This window comes from Haemaphysalis longicornis, unplaced genomic scaffold, assembly GCF_048455015.1.
Source record: "Haemaphysalis longicornis isolate Haplotype H1 unplaced genomic scaffold, Haemaphysalis longicornis Haplotype H1 scaffold_4, whole genome shotgun sequence".
In the NCBI taxonomy this organism is placed as follows: Eukaryota; Metazoa; Arthropoda; class Arachnida; order Ixodida; family Ixodidae; genus Haemaphysalis; species Haemaphysalis longicornis.
Window position 1 is genome coordinate 5,986,448 of NW_027526361.1, and position 17,277 is coordinate 6,003,724.

The 17,277-nt window shown below is 45.2% G+C and overlaps 1 protein-coding gene across 15 annotated transcripts in view; it reads left to right on the forward strand.

The window, feature by feature from the left end:
• The first annotated feature begins 2,005 nt into the window (after positions 1-2,005).
• LOC144178169 (bromodomain adjacent to zinc finger domain protein 2B-like) overlaps positions 2,006-17,277 on the forward strand; it is a 121,264-nt gene continuing 105,992 nt past the window's right edge. For 7 of the 15 annotated variants that reach the window (XM_077705770.1, XM_077705774.1, XM_077705778.1 and 4 more), the window contains exons 1-2: positions 2,006-2,997; positions 5,181-5,241. The gene's annotated coding sequence lies outside the window, so the exon portion shown is untranslated. Of the gene's footprint in view, positions 2,998-5,180; positions 5,257-17,277 lie in introns of all 15 variants that reach the window. The other 8 variants (XM_077705776.1, XM_077705784.1, XM_077705775.1 and 5 more) reach the window with 5 other exon arrangements.

Sequence of the window (17,277 nt, forward strand, 5' to 3'; positions counted from 1 at the left end):
GAAAAGAAGTTATATAGCCGTCTACAAGAAGGTGCTGAGACATCCTACAAGAAGTCCTTTAGATGTCTTGCAAGCACCCAGATAGACGGCTATAAGCGTCGCGTTAGCACATCTACAATACTTCTTCAGGACGGCTTTTATAAATAACTTCTTGGCCAAGATGTCTCTATGCAGTTCGAATCGTCTTGTGTAGATGTTTTTTAGATTTACAATAGCCCTTTTTGCGTTTCATGGGAGGCAGCGTCGAGAGACGGGCTGGCACCGCAGAACCTTTGCTCGTCCCTCCTGCAGGCGAAAGGCGAACATTCAATAAAGTCTTTCCTCTCTCTCTCTCTAGACATAGGGCATGGGGGTGGGGTGCTTATGTGGAATCTTTTTTTTTTTTTTTTTTTTTTGGGGGGGGGGGGGGGGTGTAGAAATCCCTGGGCTTAAAGTTGCACACCCGATTATGTAGCGGAGTGTTCCTACTTCTGAGCAAAATTTATGTTCAGCGTCGTAGCGATTCGGGCGTCGGGTGTGGGAAGGAGCCGGATTGTATGAGCCGTGGAGTATTTTGTTGTTCTATATGGAAAGATCAGAGTAAGGCGAAGGTAGGATCTGTCTCAGAAGGCGATAATGCTGGGTTATATGTCCCTGAGCAAGGCATTAAGCGGGTGACTGTCCTCGTGCAGCTCCATAGCACGGGGGGTAAAAGTGCAGGCTTTGTGGGCGCATGCCCTCCATGGAAGCTTGAGCGGGTGTCCAGATGAGCTGAATGGAACCATTTGGGGAGTGGTTTTTTAGCATACGCAGCGCAGGTCGGGACACCAAACCCGACTGGTGATTCCGGTAGGCTTGTTGGGAATCGGTGACTACGTTACGAACCCCTGGTTGCGTGAGAGCCAAGGCGATGGCTGCCTCTTCTGCTGCTGTTATGTCTTCGGTCTTGAGTGAGGCACAAGCAATGACGTTGGTCGTTGGACCAGACTAAATACGATGCATAGTTATCTGCAGTGTTCACTTTACCATGTGTGTATCTGTAACTATGTAAGACTGTTGCACTTCTACCCACATTCTTGGTGTTTCGACCCTGAGACTACTGTTCGCGTTTGCCAACAACTGAACTTTCTACTCTGTCTATGTTGTACCCCGCGTGGTACAAAATGTTACAACTTGTGTGTAGGCCAGCGGCAGCCACTTCTGGATTGTTGTTTTCTGTGTGTTTCCCTTTTGTAATGTATATTTGTTACCCGATGCGTAGTTCCATCGAGGCATGTTATGTATTTGCTTCGATGGACAAATAAACCTAGCTCTTCTCTCTTTTACTGAACATCCAAAATACAACCGATTTCGGACGTCGAGTATACGTACGGAAGGATTAAATCCGGACGTCCCACAAACGTACATGTACGTCCATCGGCACTAAAACTCGTGCGTCCGCTAGAGGCTGCCAGAATGGACGTACGTTGGCCGGCCGACGCATTTGGGCCGACGGACGTCCGGTGGTTGCTTGGGGCTGTACGCGCATGCACCTCATTTAACATAATTAAGTAGGTGAATAGGGCTGGTCACCGCGAAAAACATCTATGCACTGCATGCATGACCTCTTGATTTCTGCGTCATGGAAAAAAAAGAAAAAGAAAAGGGCCGCACCGAACTCGCGCCCTGCGCCCGAATAACGTACAGACCACCTGCAGCTGGATACTTCTGCTCCGTTGCCTGAATAAAGCCGCCCGTGGGCCTACAGCATCTAACAGAGAGGTTATAAAAAGTATATTAAATGTTCGTCATAAACGGGCGCAGTACTGCTGGGCCAGCATATATGAAGCCCTTCGAAATATAAAAACTTGTCTCAAAATGGCACAAGTCGTCTTCATGCTTTTTTTTAATTTCAGTTCTCTACTGTCCCTTGAGATGGCAGCACCGATCAACGTTGGTTGATTAGCCGCGCTGGTTGCGCTGCGCGGTGGCGACTCTCCGCGCGCGCGGGTCCGCGCCGTCACAAGCGCCACTGTCTGCGGGCGGCCGGATGGGCTTTAGGAGGTCACCTGCCTTTTCTCCTGGGAAAGCGGGGGGGCCCTGAGGCGCGCCAGAGCCGCCGCGCCAAGGAAAAAGCAATAAGAGCTCCGAGAATTATGAAATGCGTCTAGTCCAGCCTTCGCTGCTTCAATGGCCGCGGAAAATCTATACGCCTCGACAAGTCAGACGAGCCTGCTTCCGTTCGGACTGCGATGCTCTCAATGTGCGCGTTCTATGCGCGTGTACAAGTGAGCCCAAGGGACCACTCGATAGCCTACACATGTGCATTTCTTGCAAAAGACGTTCGGGCTTTACAGTGGTCGCGACGTGAGAACGACGCCGCAATCAGTTTTTGTCGTTCTCGGAAATTAGCTGTTGCGATTATGAGACGCTCCACTTCACGCCCAGAAACAAGAATAATCTGAACTTTTAATGAGGAAACCAACAAGTCGGCGTATGCCGTAACCTAATGCAGAGCGAAAAAAAAATCTCTCAAAATGCTGTAAGTGGTAACATTTCTCAAAATATAAGCCTCCAAAGCTCTTCTCGCATCGGTCGCCGAGAAGAACAAACGTAAATAAATACAGAAAAGCACTGTCAGCGCGCCCCAGGCGCGCGTACCTGTTTTGATTCTGTTTTGTCTGTATTTTGCCCGTTGGTTATAAACCCAAGAAGCGGCTCCAAAAGTGGTCAAGAAGGCAGAAAGTGGCCATTTCTGTGCTTCTGACGGGTCCTAATGCACCGACGGAGCGTACTAGCAGCACATTAGTGCGTATCCCGGGCGCCGCGATTAAAGAGTCTTCGAAATAACATTGTTTGAAACGGCTGGTGACGTCACGCGTCACAAACCTCATGCGTTCGTGATTCCTTCCTCTGCTCTTCTCCATTTTTGCCACTGAAACGCCGGTCCCTACACAAAGGAGCCTCATTTTATCGGCACGTATGCTGTGTTTTCTACGGGATTTTCACAAGAGTTTGCCGCCTGGACGCCGGGAATCGGTAAGTGTCACCGAAGCGTCCTTTATTGTCAGTTTGAATCAAAAAAATGTCCGAATGCATCGAGTTTGTAACACGTCGCCGTTTTAGGCTTGGCACTCCTAGGACCGAGGCTCCTCGCCGCTGCCGGAGCTCTTGATCGTTCTGGTAAACCCGTAGTTTTGACTCTGTCGTCTTCAAATAACGTCGCGGTGGTCGGAAGAACGGATGATAGCCGTTTCGGGCCGTCTTTGCGGCTGGACCGCGGGAGCGTCGGTCAGCGTCGGACCCAAGCGACTGCTGCACCTCGAAATCAAGAACTCATCGACTAAAATACTTGAGTCGAACAGCCCCGTTTATGGCGACGAATATCCTCGGCGTTAGCCCACCTAAGCATCCTAGTGCACTTGTTTGAGTTAGTAAGCCATCAGTCATGCCTGGGACAGCTGATATATCTGTGAACGGTTTTCGGGCCCCGCTCGGTTAGATTTTGTTTTTGGTGGTGCTTTCGCTATGAGCCACTCTACGAGGCCGCGGGGAGGGTGGCAATTATGGAGGATAAGCGCTCTCGTTTTCTGAACCGCTGAGGAGCGAAAGGCTTCTGTGAACTGTGCTGGCGGCGTTCGGTCGAAATGCGCTCGTTTTTGGCGTGCTCCTTGAAAGTATCTGACAGTGCCTGACGCACGGCTTCTGACGCCCGCGCCAGGTGTTTTGGGTCAGGACGGAACAGTTTATTTCACATTCAGACGTCTGCAGTTCGTTGAAATTTCGTTTATTGGGGCTCTTAAAAAGGGAACAAACGAGGCAGCGAACAGCATCTTCTGTTAACTTTGGCCGGACCAAAGGGCAGCTGTCGATTCGTGTTCGCCTAGTTATTTGAAAAGTGCGGGTTTTTGTTGGAATTTCCCTCAAAACTTGTAGAGCCTGGGCAGATTTCCGCGTCCTCAATCGTGGAGAATGCATCGCTGCGCCGGCCCCGTGCCTGTGCAAACGTTAGACACGCAGGCAGCGTTTAAATGCCGCAGCCCCATGTCGCGAAGTGTTCTGTGGACCGCATTGTAGGAGCAGTCCTGAACCTATTCTATTGTGCTCCGAAAAGCTCTGACGCACTGAGCGACACGCTACCGCCTCACAGCCCCGATAGCGCAAAGCACTTTCTCCGAACATTTCCCCGCCGCCAGATTACGGCTCGTGCGTCCCTGCCAATACTGATGCCAGTAGCATGGTGCCTCTTCTGGAACGCCCGTTGCGCGTGAAGAAAATTGGCCGTTAGTGCCTCGCACAGAATGCGCTGGTTCGGTTTGTGCGAGTGTATATCCATCATTGTGACAGCCTTTTGCGCTGTGGTTACTCGGTTTCGGCGAGAAAGCTTTCCAAGCTGGCATTTCAGCCAAGGCGACTTGTGGCCGTGTTTCAGGTGCTTTTATTTTTCGCCTTGCCTGTTTGAGTGGGTGCTCTGTGTTGCTCCACACTTGTCCTTTGCTGACATTTGCCTGTTTTTGTCGGATGAGTGCTGCCGAGGCAGGTGGTGTGAAACTGCGGTAACTTTCTGGAGTTAAGAATGGACATCGTTGTCGCTTCGAAAGGCCTTTGTATTGGAAGCTGAACTCACATGCCTGAATTTGCCTTCCACTTGTAACCTGTAAAGGAACATTGTGTTCAATTTGAAATTTTTAGTGGGAGCTTATGCATGCAATTGGTTGATGCATATTGCTTGTTCTTAGGTGAGCGAGCGACAGCTTGACTTGTGAAAAGCTTAGCTTTTGCAGGGTTGCCAAGGCTACATTGTTAATGCAGTGAAACAGGTAATGTATTTGCGCGAGGCTTGTGACCAAATCCATTTTCAAGGCAGTAATACATTGTTTGCTGGAAAGCTCATCTGTCAGGTTCTGCTTGCAGTGTACTGTGCAAGGGTCTAAATTGAGGCAGTAGCATTTCACAATGCCATACCTTCCTTGTGAGTAGCAGCTGATGTGAATTTGATTTAAACTGATACCTAAACATTGCAGTATTCTTTGACCAGTGGAGGCTTAGTTGTGTCCAACATCATCAGTGGAAGCCTTAGTGGTCTTATATTGAAGCACTAGCTGCAGTTGAGGCCACTAAACGGCGCAACACAATTGTTTGTGTCTGGATGAATCTTAGGGCGAGCAAGTGTCCTGTTACTGGAGCGCCAACCTTACACAGAATGTTATCTGACCTTCTAGGCAGCTATGGTGCTGGAGTGATCAACATGTGTGCGGGGAGGCAAGTCTACTGCTCCTGACCGTACGTCTTCGAACGGTTTGTTCTTTAAGCAATGCTAATAATGGGAACGCATAGAAAGTGCCAGGAAAATTTACTTGCATATTCCCCCCCCCAAAAAGCGAACTACAAAAGAGCAAACATAGCAGCATTGGAACAGCTCTGGTCTTTTCATTGGCAAAATTTTAAGCGTAGAACATTCCCATGCCGTCTTTTCGGTGTGCAGGTTCATTCGTACACAGATGTTTTGATACAAAGATGAATTTTCGTGTGATAGGTATTTGCTTATTTAGAAAATGGAAATTAAAAATTCAAATTTGCAGGCTTTTCATGTGGTGAGTTGTTAACGCATTTGTTTATGGTTTTGTACTTATTGGCACCACTTACCTAATCGCCCCGAGATCGGACACAGTCGGCCCCTGGTGACCGCGGGACGAACCGCTCCTAGTGTGGATGGCGCTTTCGCGTCGTCTGCTCGTTCACGCTGTGCCCGGCGCAAGACGCGGGCTGCACACGATAAAACAACCAATATGTGTACTTGTTCAGCAGTAAGCAAAGACCTGTGCTTGTGAATTTCTTCTAGAAAAGCAATAATCAGCGGCTGTTGCGGGTTAATGCGCTGGTTTGATTCCACGAAACATCTTCACCGTGGTCACCACTTGAGTGTGAGACGTGTTATAAACGTCGCTTCGACACATTGCACTTTTCTTATTGATGAGTGCAATCGTCTGCCGTTTCGGGAACGTCAAAGAGTGCTTTTTGGAGGTGGCGTGAGTATTTTTTAAAGGATAAAAGTTCTGTACGCGAAACGGGTAAGAAGCGACAAGACCTGTACATCTGCGGGCAAATTCCACACCCTTGTAAAATTGCGCTGTGTCCTTATAGAAAGAAGAAACAAGCAAAAACAATTACACTGCACATGACCCGTGCGCTATCGCCCGTACATTACCATAGACGTATTTTACACCCGCAAGCGCCTGTGTGATCGAACTCTTCCCGTACCTTTTCGAAAATAAATACCATTTTTGGATAGTTATTTATACTGTGTTGCTAATTTTACGCATTATTTAAAATACGTTTCTGTGGATGCGTAAGAGTATTTCGGGAGGATTTCTGGGTAAAATTAAGCAGTTGTGAGTTTCTTCTGTCCTGTGGCTTTACGTGTGTAATTCATTTTCAAATCCCAACATGAATCACCTTTTCCAGCAATGTGCTTCACTCAGCATAACCAAATGCTTAATATGGTCACGTCTTAACGTCTTAAGATGGACCTAAGTTTAAAGAAAGAGGAAAAATCTCGTAATGTAATGCACGTTGTTGCCCACATGTGTAGAGGGTGTGTGCCATGACTCGCTGGATTTTTTTTTTCCACAATGCTTGCAAGCTTTCAATACAATTTTGAATAAGGCGAGCCACAATTCCTGGACAATTTCGGACCGGAAGGGGGGTTAATCAGTTTTGAAAATACTGGCTTCTACTTGTTGAAGTACTGCTTTTTTACCACTGCGAAAGACAGTGCCTAGCGTACTTTCAATTGCAAGTAATACTAATAACCAATGTTTCGTTTTTCGCGTTACACGCATTCTCTTCTCACTTCTCTTAGAACGTTGAGAAAAAAAAAAAAAAAAGAAATGCACAGAAAACTTTTTCTTGCCTTTTTTAACCAATCCTCAAAAATTAAATGCCAAGACAACAGCGAGATTCAGTTTACAAAACAAAGTAGCTACCGGGAACTCGTTGCGCTGTTTCGTAACGAGAAATAAAAAGGAACATTTTACTACATCTGCGACGGCAACTCCATTTGCCATGTTTATGGTTAGTAAGCGACATTTCGCAAGCAAACACATCTCGCTGTTCTAGGCCCCTGTTAGATTTTAAAAGGAACGCAAATAGTCAACAGCGCAGCTGTAACAAAAAATCTGTGCTCGCTGTGAGGTCCCAGAAGCTTGGTTTACACACTGTAAACCTGCTTGTTTCTTTGCAAGTGAAGCATGAGATGTTGATTGTACTGCGCGCGTTAGAAATTTAATTTGCCTGTTCACTTGCGACGAAAGTCTTAAGTAAGTGATCCGACACCGTTATTCATCAAACCCGCCTTCACAGTCACTAAAATTTCATTTAATATAACTAAAGCTGCCCGCTTAGAACGAATGTTGGGGCAGTTAAGTGGTGTTACCATTTAAGGGCATCCCACAAATGCAAGAATGCGTCATACTACCAGGGAAAGCGATTGAAATTGCTGTTGAAAATTGAATTCCAGAGGTTTCATGATTTGTTTCTATTTATGCTTTTATTGAATACTCAAAGCCATAGTCTGGAAAGATCGAGCTTGCTACGAGGTACAACTTAAAGTTTCATGGTCATTATTGCGGTCGTTTTGAGATTCCCGATGGGTCGCCGCTTTTTTGTCGTAGTAATGAAAACTTATTGCCGCTTCCATGCTATACATTGAATGTTGAGGAACCGAACTACAGCATACCACTCTTGTTTGCACCTTTCGTGTGCACATACGGCGCGAAAAGGCACAAAGCGCGCCCATAGTGTGCATTCCCCCGGGCCGCTCAGCGGAGCATCCACACTAGCAGCGCAACGCTGTCACCACCTACGTGTAGATCTCGCGGTGAAGAGAACAAAGGCCCCGTCAGTTGTGTAGGCAAACATGGCACATAATGTAAGAAAAACCATTGGAGATCTATTGTCACCGGGCTTGATACACTATCTTGTGAGCCAGTTGGGATTTCTTTTGAATGCCAATTTCCAGAGAGTGTATTTTAGTGACGTATGACAGTGTGGTTTCATACATTGTATTGAACGTAGTCTTTTTTTTTAAAGCATATACTGTAGGGACTGTTTTAGCAAACTAGGCAGTCTTTATCAAAAAAAAAAAAAAAATAAGGCCAACCTGGCGCCAATCATGCCCATTATATTTTCTTTTGGCCAGAAATGTTTCTCAAGATTGTGAGTCTCAGTACAGCAACTGCTTGCTTGAAGAAACCATGTCGCAAAGCCCTGTTACATTCGTCCGCTGTTAGCACCAGCCTAGCAATACAATTCCTGTGTTCGGGGGTGGCATGGCGCCCGTCTCACTCATATTGAGTAAGCGCGCCGTTGTTTTGGGTCTGAGTGACATTTTGCCGTTACTGGCAGTCAGTGAAGTGCAGGGAGCAGAAAAAGCACATTTGGCAATCAAATGCAGCTTCAAACTGCCAGGAATAAGTAGGGCAAACAAAGTGTCACCAACCCAGGATTGGAGTTGGAATGTGAGCGTTAAGATTTAAGATCTCATTTTTGTTCGTAACAGCATCGCATTTCACTGTGTTAAAAATGCATGCCTTCTTGCTTGTCAAGGCAGGATTGATAATGACAGTTGGGGTTGTGCTAAAAGAATGGGTGAAATAAAGAAAAGGAAGCTCAGGTGCATGTTCTAAAAAACAGTAAGACTGCAGCAACACCTGCTGTAAGGTGTGTGTTTGAGTGAGCACGTCTAACATATGTGCCTTTGTCAACCTGCTAAAGAAATACAGAACTACTTGCGTGTTACTGTTGCTCGGGTGGGGAAAGCACAGACAAAAAAGAAAGTTTGATTGATTAATAGATGACTGATTGGATTTTTCACCCTTTTGTTGTCTTATTGTGTCGTCTAATGCAGTCTCTGCTCCCTGCAAAGAATTGCATCGCCAAAGTTGTGTGCATTTAATAGGCAGTAAGCATAATACTCTTAGCGAAGACAGTGTTGGTCTGTAGAAGGTGCACGTAAGATCATTGCTGACAAGTTAGCATTAGTGTTGCAGGGGTCATGAGTTTTTTTTTTCCTCTGTGCTCGTCACCAATGTGTGCAAAGGTAAACACCAAGAGACTTCAAATTGAACTGCAAGCGTTCAACTGGCATAGTCATCCTACAAAAGCTGTTCCTAGACCAGACGTTGAATGCTCACTTGTTCACTGTCAAAGGTTTGGTGTGGCACGTGTTAGTTGGCGACGCCCTCTCTTGTCACAGGAAACCAAAACATGTTCTAAAAAGTTTGCGGTCAGGTAACAGAAAGAAAGAGGGAGAATAACAGGCGTATGCCAGGTTTTTGTTAACTGATGTCTGCTGATTTGATTGCTGCTGCAAGGTGTTAAAATGTGTGCCGCGACCATTGTATAAGTTGCAAACTAAGCATAGTAGGAGCACAAAGTGTGGGTAGATGGTAGTTCTAGTTTGTTTTACTGCTTCTTGCATGTAAGGAAGGATACATACATGGGTTGCAAGTTCATTGCCTGGCTCCTTGAACATCTTGCAAACTCAAGTACTTTAAAGGAAACTGCTGTGGCAACTTGCACGCAATGAATTAGAGCAGTGCAGAAACTCGCGGAAAATGCAGCAGCAACCTTCGTGTAGATGTGAAACCTAGGCTTGAGTTTTGTGACCTGTTAAAGCACTGAATTACTCTGTCTGGACAATTTGTGCCCATCTTTCCTCAATTTTGCTTTTTTTCACAGGCGTTAGATTTGAATAGAAAGTCGGCATTGTGCATTGCTTGTCATCACTTAAATGCCCTGTAGGCACTGAAATAAACTTCATGAAAAAGTAATATCCGTACAGAAAGAAATATTTTGGGAGAATCAGAAAAGGCCCTAAATTCTACATTAAAAATAATAGCAATAAATTAACATACAGGATAAAAAAAAAGAAGGTACTTGTAAGACAACGAAAACCTGATGGATATATAGGCTGGTGGTTCGCAGGTGCGTGTGCCCTCCTCATGAAACTTTTTGAATGGGCGCCAGGGGCTTCACACTTAATTATGACAGAAGCCTGCGGCCTGCGTTGTGGTTTTAAGTGCCGCTCCATGATGACACTTTCAATCCTTTTCTGGAAGGTCAATAAGATGCATTACAAGGCATGGTAGAACCTAGATGATTAAGCCTCAGCTTAATCTCAGCGGGCAGGTTTATGCTAGTAGGTGTACGGGGCTCGGAGTCAATTGAACTGGGATAAACCCGTGTAATTTGAACTTTGGAGTCCTCAAGCAAACCATCCAGGTTCACATTGACGCGACCACCTTGTGCTTTGCTCTGCTTCGTTGCTGTGTTAGGAGAAAGAAGCTTGTGCAGTCTGGCAAAAGATGGTGCAGTGTAGCCCACTTATAGCGAACCCGGTTTTAACGAAATAGCGGCTATAACGAACAAATCTTCGTTTCCCGTTACCATTCGTATACATTGATTTTCTGTCCAGATATAGCGAAAATCGGATATAACGAAGTGATTTCGGTTTCCCGTTGTGTTCGTTACAAGCGGGCGTGACTGTACTATTTGAGCACCAGTTCTGACCCATGTGGATACTGAGGGAGTTCCGTTGGCTTGAAGAACGGAACAAAAAGAAGAAAGAAAGAGCATTGAAAGTTGGTTGTATGCGAAGGCAGTGTTTTGAAATGGAATGCTGAGTTTTTCTGTGATTGCACGAGCATACAAGACAGTTGGAACTTGCACACAGTTATTGGCACACCTCCAGCTGTGCATCATGAAGTTGGCGAATCTCATCTGTTGCTTCCTTTTCTAGAATGAGGTGCATGTATTTTTTTTACTGTTTGTTGTAATGAGTGAGACAGTTTCTGAATTACTATCTAAAAAAGGAGGTGGAACAGTGAAAATTGTTTTGTTGTAAGAAAACACTCATTTCTCTTGATGATGAGAGCTGTGGCGAAATGAATAGTTTCAATATTCATAGTGCAGCTGCTTTAGACAGTGTGTTGGTGGAAAAATATTAAAGTTTCCGATAATAACAATGAAAGGGGAAATACGTGCCAAAATTGGACTTGAAAAATAGCTCGGGAAAAATTAGGCCCAATGGGTAGCAGAAAGCGAAATGTAAGTTCTACAAGTTTAGTCTTTGCTGCTGATCTGATCGAAATAGTAGGATTGTAGATCTACAGCTCACATTTTTGACATTGTTTATGGGATCCGCGCTCTAATTTCTTCACTGTGCAAACATCTGTCTTAACTCTTTCGGGACCGCCGGAAAAAGTGATGAAAAAGGGAGGTCTCGGTACAAATTTTTTTTTTTACATAAAGCAAAGGCACCATCCTGCCTTAGCATATACCAAAATGCAGCTAATTATATGTTCTTTTACATACAATACCAAGTTTTACTTCAACACTGACGATAGAACCATGAAAAAATCTGAAACTAAGAACTTCGTAAGAAAACTACAGAAAAATATAGAAAAAAGCGTAAATATACAAATATTAGAAAAGAATGAAATTATTTCAGGATGTACAAAATCTAACACAATGCTTTGTTTCTTCATTGAAAAAGTTTGATGCGGCTAGGTGTAACTGGTTTTTTGTTTTGTGTGTGATCTCTTTGGCACTAGGGCCATGACTACGTCGTCGCCCAGGTACACGCCGGGCTCTTGTCTCGGCGAAAACTTGATCCGTTTCTGCGCTGGTGGCAGGAGATCACCACCATAGGTAGTTAACACCCTAGTGAATAAATATAAACCAGCCAGAACATAGTTCGAGCGCACATACCTACTCCAGAGCCAATTGAAACCGAAACCAACACCCACCTTTGAGCGCGATGTGATGTTCTAGGTTGATCGACACCCGAATCCTCACTCCAGCTGAAATCTGATCTCTAAAGCCGCATTTCCACTCTTCACTGCCACTCTCATCGTTAAAATCCACAGTAAGTAAAAGGCGAAGATATGCGAGCCGAGACGAGGCGGATTTCTTATCGCGCTCGCACGAGTATGACGCCATGTTTGTTTACATTCGAAACCACTGCCCGTCAGAATAAAATATCTGACGCGTTGCCGCCTGGCGATAAAAAAAGAAACTTCACAAAAGAGAAAACTCCAGTTTTCAAACTATCTCCTAGATGTCGCTAGGTGTTCCATCGAGCGAAAGTTTGCCATCTGCAGGCTCGCGAAACCATCGATCATATGTGATCGATCGCCTATGGAGCGGTCCCGAAAGAGTTAAAGGCCAACTGTGCTCAAATTTTCGACAACGTAAAAATAATGTCACCTAATAGTACACATAAAAAGAGTGCGAAATGCAAAATACTACGTTTCAGACATGAACGCGAGCGACGCAAACTGCTCACGATGTTGGCGTTTTCGGTACCGAAACTGAATAGAAAAGGCAGCCATTACCGTCGGCCGGACGTTACGTACGTGATGGAACGGAAGCGGCCACGCTAGAACCGGCGGCCGCTCAGAGCCGCTTTTAAATGCGCGTGATAGCGTCGTGTTTCACACTGTTCTTTCCACAGAAGAACTCCCACAAACGTTTGCTCAGAATAATGGAGTTCGGCACAATTCCGACATCGCGTTGCTGTCAATCGAAATGAAGTAGACCGTACGGCAGTTCTTTTTACATCAGAATAACTTCCGTGGTAGCAGTCCTTGGCATTGCGAGTAAAAAAGCAGGCCAGTGATTTACAAAGCTAATAACAAAGCTGTTACCAAAGATAACAAAGCTGTTATCGAAAAACAGCTTTGGTTAGCCGGCGCCTCGGCTGTCAGATCACTCTTTGAAGGGAATAAACCGCACGCTGGCAGAGATTAATCACTATTTTTACTATATATTCCGTGGAACAGCTTCGTGAATATCAGCCCAGTATTTTTCGCCTTGCTACACATCGAGAATCGAATTATAAAAGGTATCTAAAACTATAAGCCAGCTTCAAAAGCTGAATTATGCACTAGAACACGGAACAAAATTATTATCTAGCGCTGTTTTCTACTTTCACCAGAGACGTGTGCTGTTGAAAACATTTTGCTTTCAAGTGAACTAAACCTATTGCTCTGTACAAAAGTAAATACTTCTTTTGGGAATTGAAAAAGAAATCAAGTTTATTGTTTATGAAAGAAGCAGTTTTGTTAGCTTTCGCACTTCACGAAGACGACGACCGATGTTTGTGCTGATGTATTTGTTACTACGAGCAAGGCTGATTTTGGTTCACTTAGTGAGTGAGGCAAAATTCGCACAAATGTTTATACCCGCGTGTCCAACAACTCCAGTTAGGTCGTCAAACTTTTAGAAAGGTCTAAAGGATCGAGGTGGCGTTGGGCTTGCCCAAATGTGGCAAATATTGGACGTGGAAGAGCAAGTGGACAAGAATTCATGATATATCCTTCTTTTTTTTTGCTTTCGGTGAGAGATGCAATAGGAATGACAAATGTAAGGCAAGTGTGCCTGTTTTTTTATTACAAAAATTGTTTTCAAGTAAAAAGAGTTTTGCTAGCTCCAGAATGTTCGCAAGCGTGTGAATAGTTTGTAGGCTTCTAATCTCTTGTATTGCCTTGAAACAAAAAAAAAAGGTGGATATTGCTACCTATACGGTTAGTTTGAAGAATATGACGACGACGGCGCTACAGTGTAGTGGTGTAGCAGAGAAAGGCCGGGCGAATGCAACCCTGCGCCTGGCGAAGCGCCGTTCAAGTCGCTGGAGAAGCGCGAGCTTCATGGGACAGGTTCCCCAACCTCCGTCACAGGCCGCTCAGAACTTGTTTCGGTGACTCTCCGCCAGGTGCACTGCACGGAGCTACTTTGAATGACGGTACCTAGTGTGCTGTGCGCTTACGAAACTTAGGGTTTTGCCATGGTGATTTTAAGAGCATAGACTACTTATTTGGATCAAATTTGGGCAAAGAAAAATTTGAGTACAGTTGGCCTTTAAACATTAACTAGTTACTAGTAACACGTTACTAATAACTAGTTACTTTTTTCAGTAACTTGTAACTGTAACTAGTTACTTTTAGTTAGAGGAACTTGTAACTGTAACACTGTTACTTTTTTACACACTGTAACTGAAAATATCATTACAGTTACTTTCATGGTAAAACAATTACCCAACCGTAACACTCGTAAAAGGCTGAAGTAAGCATCGCGATTTCCGCATTTTTGGACATTCTTTTTTGCCTTATACTCTCGCATCTTTCCACAACACGTCTCTGCTTGCACTTTAGGAGAGGAGGTCGCTAGGAGGATTATCTTCCCTGCAGTAGACCGAGGTCGGAGGTCGGTCTTTAATCTTGAGTCGATCGGAAACAAACAAAAAAGAAGCTGGCAATTAGACCTCCGCCGAGAAGTAAGCTGGCCTGCCCTTGTAAAGAAAGACCACCGCAGAGGGGCCCACCGAGAATGGCGCATCCATAATGACACCAAGGGTGCATCAACAAAAAAGTTGAGTCGGCCAAACAAGGCGTACACAACTATTGTTGTTTGGCCTGGGTGTGCCCCTTTAAGTCCCCTTTGTCTGGGGTTTTACCACGTGCAACATTGACTACACGCATGCCGTCATACGTTTCTACTAAGAGATCATGCACCCCTCCATCTAACGGTGACAATTGTTGAAAGCAAAGCTTTCTCGTGATGGATTCTTTGGTTGGCCAATCCCACACTGCGAGTATGTGCTACCCTGGAAGTATACACCACATTTAGGGGTGAAGCCCCTTAAAGGGGTCGTGAAGAGATTTTCAAAAAAACTGTGTTGTGTGTGCGCTTATAACCGTGGAACCTTGATAAGCAAACAATGCATACCCGTTTTGTCGCCCGATATCGGCAAATAGGTAAACAAATGCAGTTACGGTTTCACCGAGGCTTTCCTCCTCAACTCGTGAAGTGACGTTTCAGTAAGTCAGTAAGAAACCAATCACAGTTCTCCCTCGTCTGCACAATATGTCGGCATAGAGCGGGCTTGCAAAGGGTCAGATAAAGCTACAACATCGGCGCCATGATGAAACTTGCCCTGCAACTGAACGGGAGACGTCTGATCTCTGATACGACTGATCAACATGGTCCAACTTTCAGTCAACAACACCGGCGAGATGCGCAGGCAGAGGTAACCACGTTTAAGCTATACTGGGCATTCGTAAACAGTTTATGCTGTTTCTACGAGTCTAAACTGTCGTTTTGCTAGCCGATGTTCTTGCACAAGTTTGCCGACGTCTGTCTCACGTAGCCTGTAAAGTGAGTTGTGCGAGCATGAAACTTCTGACCTGACGAAATACATGACCGTACGTTTACATGACGGAACGCTTAAAATGAGAGTTTATTACATAAACACGTTTATCGAAGGAACTTTGAGTAGTCGGAACTTAAAACCCATCCATTATTCACTCATCAAGCGCAAAAATAACTAGCGAGAAACAGCGATACAGCGCCGAGTCCCAACATCACGCAGTTCGACTATTGCTTTCCTGTTTCCTGCAATAAACAATGCTGTTAACGCTGTTTTGTTGATTGTATACGCTCCGCTGTGGCTTACTGCAGAAGCGCTCAGAAGCAAGTTGGCGGTTAAAGCTCTGGGTAGATTAGAATTTATGAAAACACGACAGACTTCTGGGTTACAAATGCGAAGAGGCTTTTATGCAGCAGTTTTTCACTGCGTGCGCTTCCCACATCGATAGTGTAGTGGATAAAGTGTCCGACTAGGCTGGCCGTAACGTTGGGCTGGCCTGGAGGCCTCAAGTTCGAATCGCACACGGGGCACTTTTTGTTTTTTTGCTCGAGCGATTTTGGGCCATTTCATACAAAAAAGATAAGATTCCAAAGAGAATTCGGGCAAAGAACGTGAAATCCAGCAGGGAAACTGGCTACAAACTGTACAAACACCCAGTAGGTCTGTCTGGTAGGTCTGAGTTCTGCTGCAATGGTTGCCAGACAACTGAAGCGGTCACGACACCGCTCACGTGGATAGAAAACTGTTTTTTGGCAACGAATAAAGGATGCATTATTTTTCAATAATTGGGTTTGCAGCTTCGCAGAATATTATACACAAAGAACATTGAACCACGTTGAGCTCTCGAATGTACTTGACGTGACGTCATTCTAGTGGTGCTGCCGACCGCCGGTGCGCGCATGGTCGCTTGCAATGCGCCTCAAAACGAGGATTTCAACGGCGCCTCCTAAATTCCAGAAGCAATGAATTGTGAAAATATTTAGGATTTATGTTCTTCAAAGATCGTTCAAGCAGACAAAATTAGGCAAAGACAAATGCATTTTCTCTTCACGACCCCTTTAAGGGCTGTGGCTGTTGGCGTCTCCTGTTGTCGTCGTCGTAATCGTTGTCTCATGTAGTCACGGCACTAAAACACCAAGGAACTCGTTTACGCCTTGCGCTAGGACGCGTTCTAAAAAAACACCAGGACACTCGTTTATGCCTCATGCTAGACTGCTTCGTGATTCAAAGACATGAGACTTTTATAGCAAACCTCCACCCCACCAACGGTTTCATATCCGTTGGCAAAAAGCACCAAGGGGCCAAGAATACACATGTACATGGCATGCTTCGCCCCTCCCCAAGTTTCGTGCTAGTGGAGGTGGTCTACTAGAATAACTACAGCAACTCTCGGATGTGCACTAACATGCACTAACTTGGAAGGCCTAACGTTTGGGTTTGGGGTGTATGACGTGAATGGGTACCTGCTGCTTGGCGTTTGCTTTGACCGTGCCAAAGTAGAGCAAATGGATAGATGCCGGCTTCATAACACGAGGGACCCAGGTTCGATTTGGACCACAGGAAGCGTTTCTTTCTTTCACTTCACCCTCAGTCATTCACCATTATCGTGAGAGAAAGTTGGCTTTCCTGCAGGGCGTATTTGGCGTACAACGGCATGAGTGAGGACACGAAAGCTCGCTTCAATAAACACTATTATTTGGTTTGTAATCTGTCACGTGGTTTTAAACAGTAACGTAAATGCAACGACGTTACTTTTCCACAGCAGCTGTAACAAGCTACTTTCGGAAACTCTGTAACTGTAACACTGTTACTTTTTTACTGGTAATGTGCCCATGACTGAAACAGCTGCACTAGTATGCACCAATTGTTTCTAACATCCCTGAACTATAATCGTGGCAAAAGAACGTTGGTACTACTGTGCCTTCCAGTGGCTTAGCAGCTGAGGTGCTCTCCCGCCGAGAATGAGGTCACGGGTTTCTTGGGTGTGTGTTTTTGCATTTAAAATGTTGGCTCACAATAACCTCGTATGGCTCATTAAACTGATCTCTCTCCTTCACTAAGTTGCCCCTCATGTGCCTGGCGTTCTTCCAGCGCATGGAGCTGCAAAT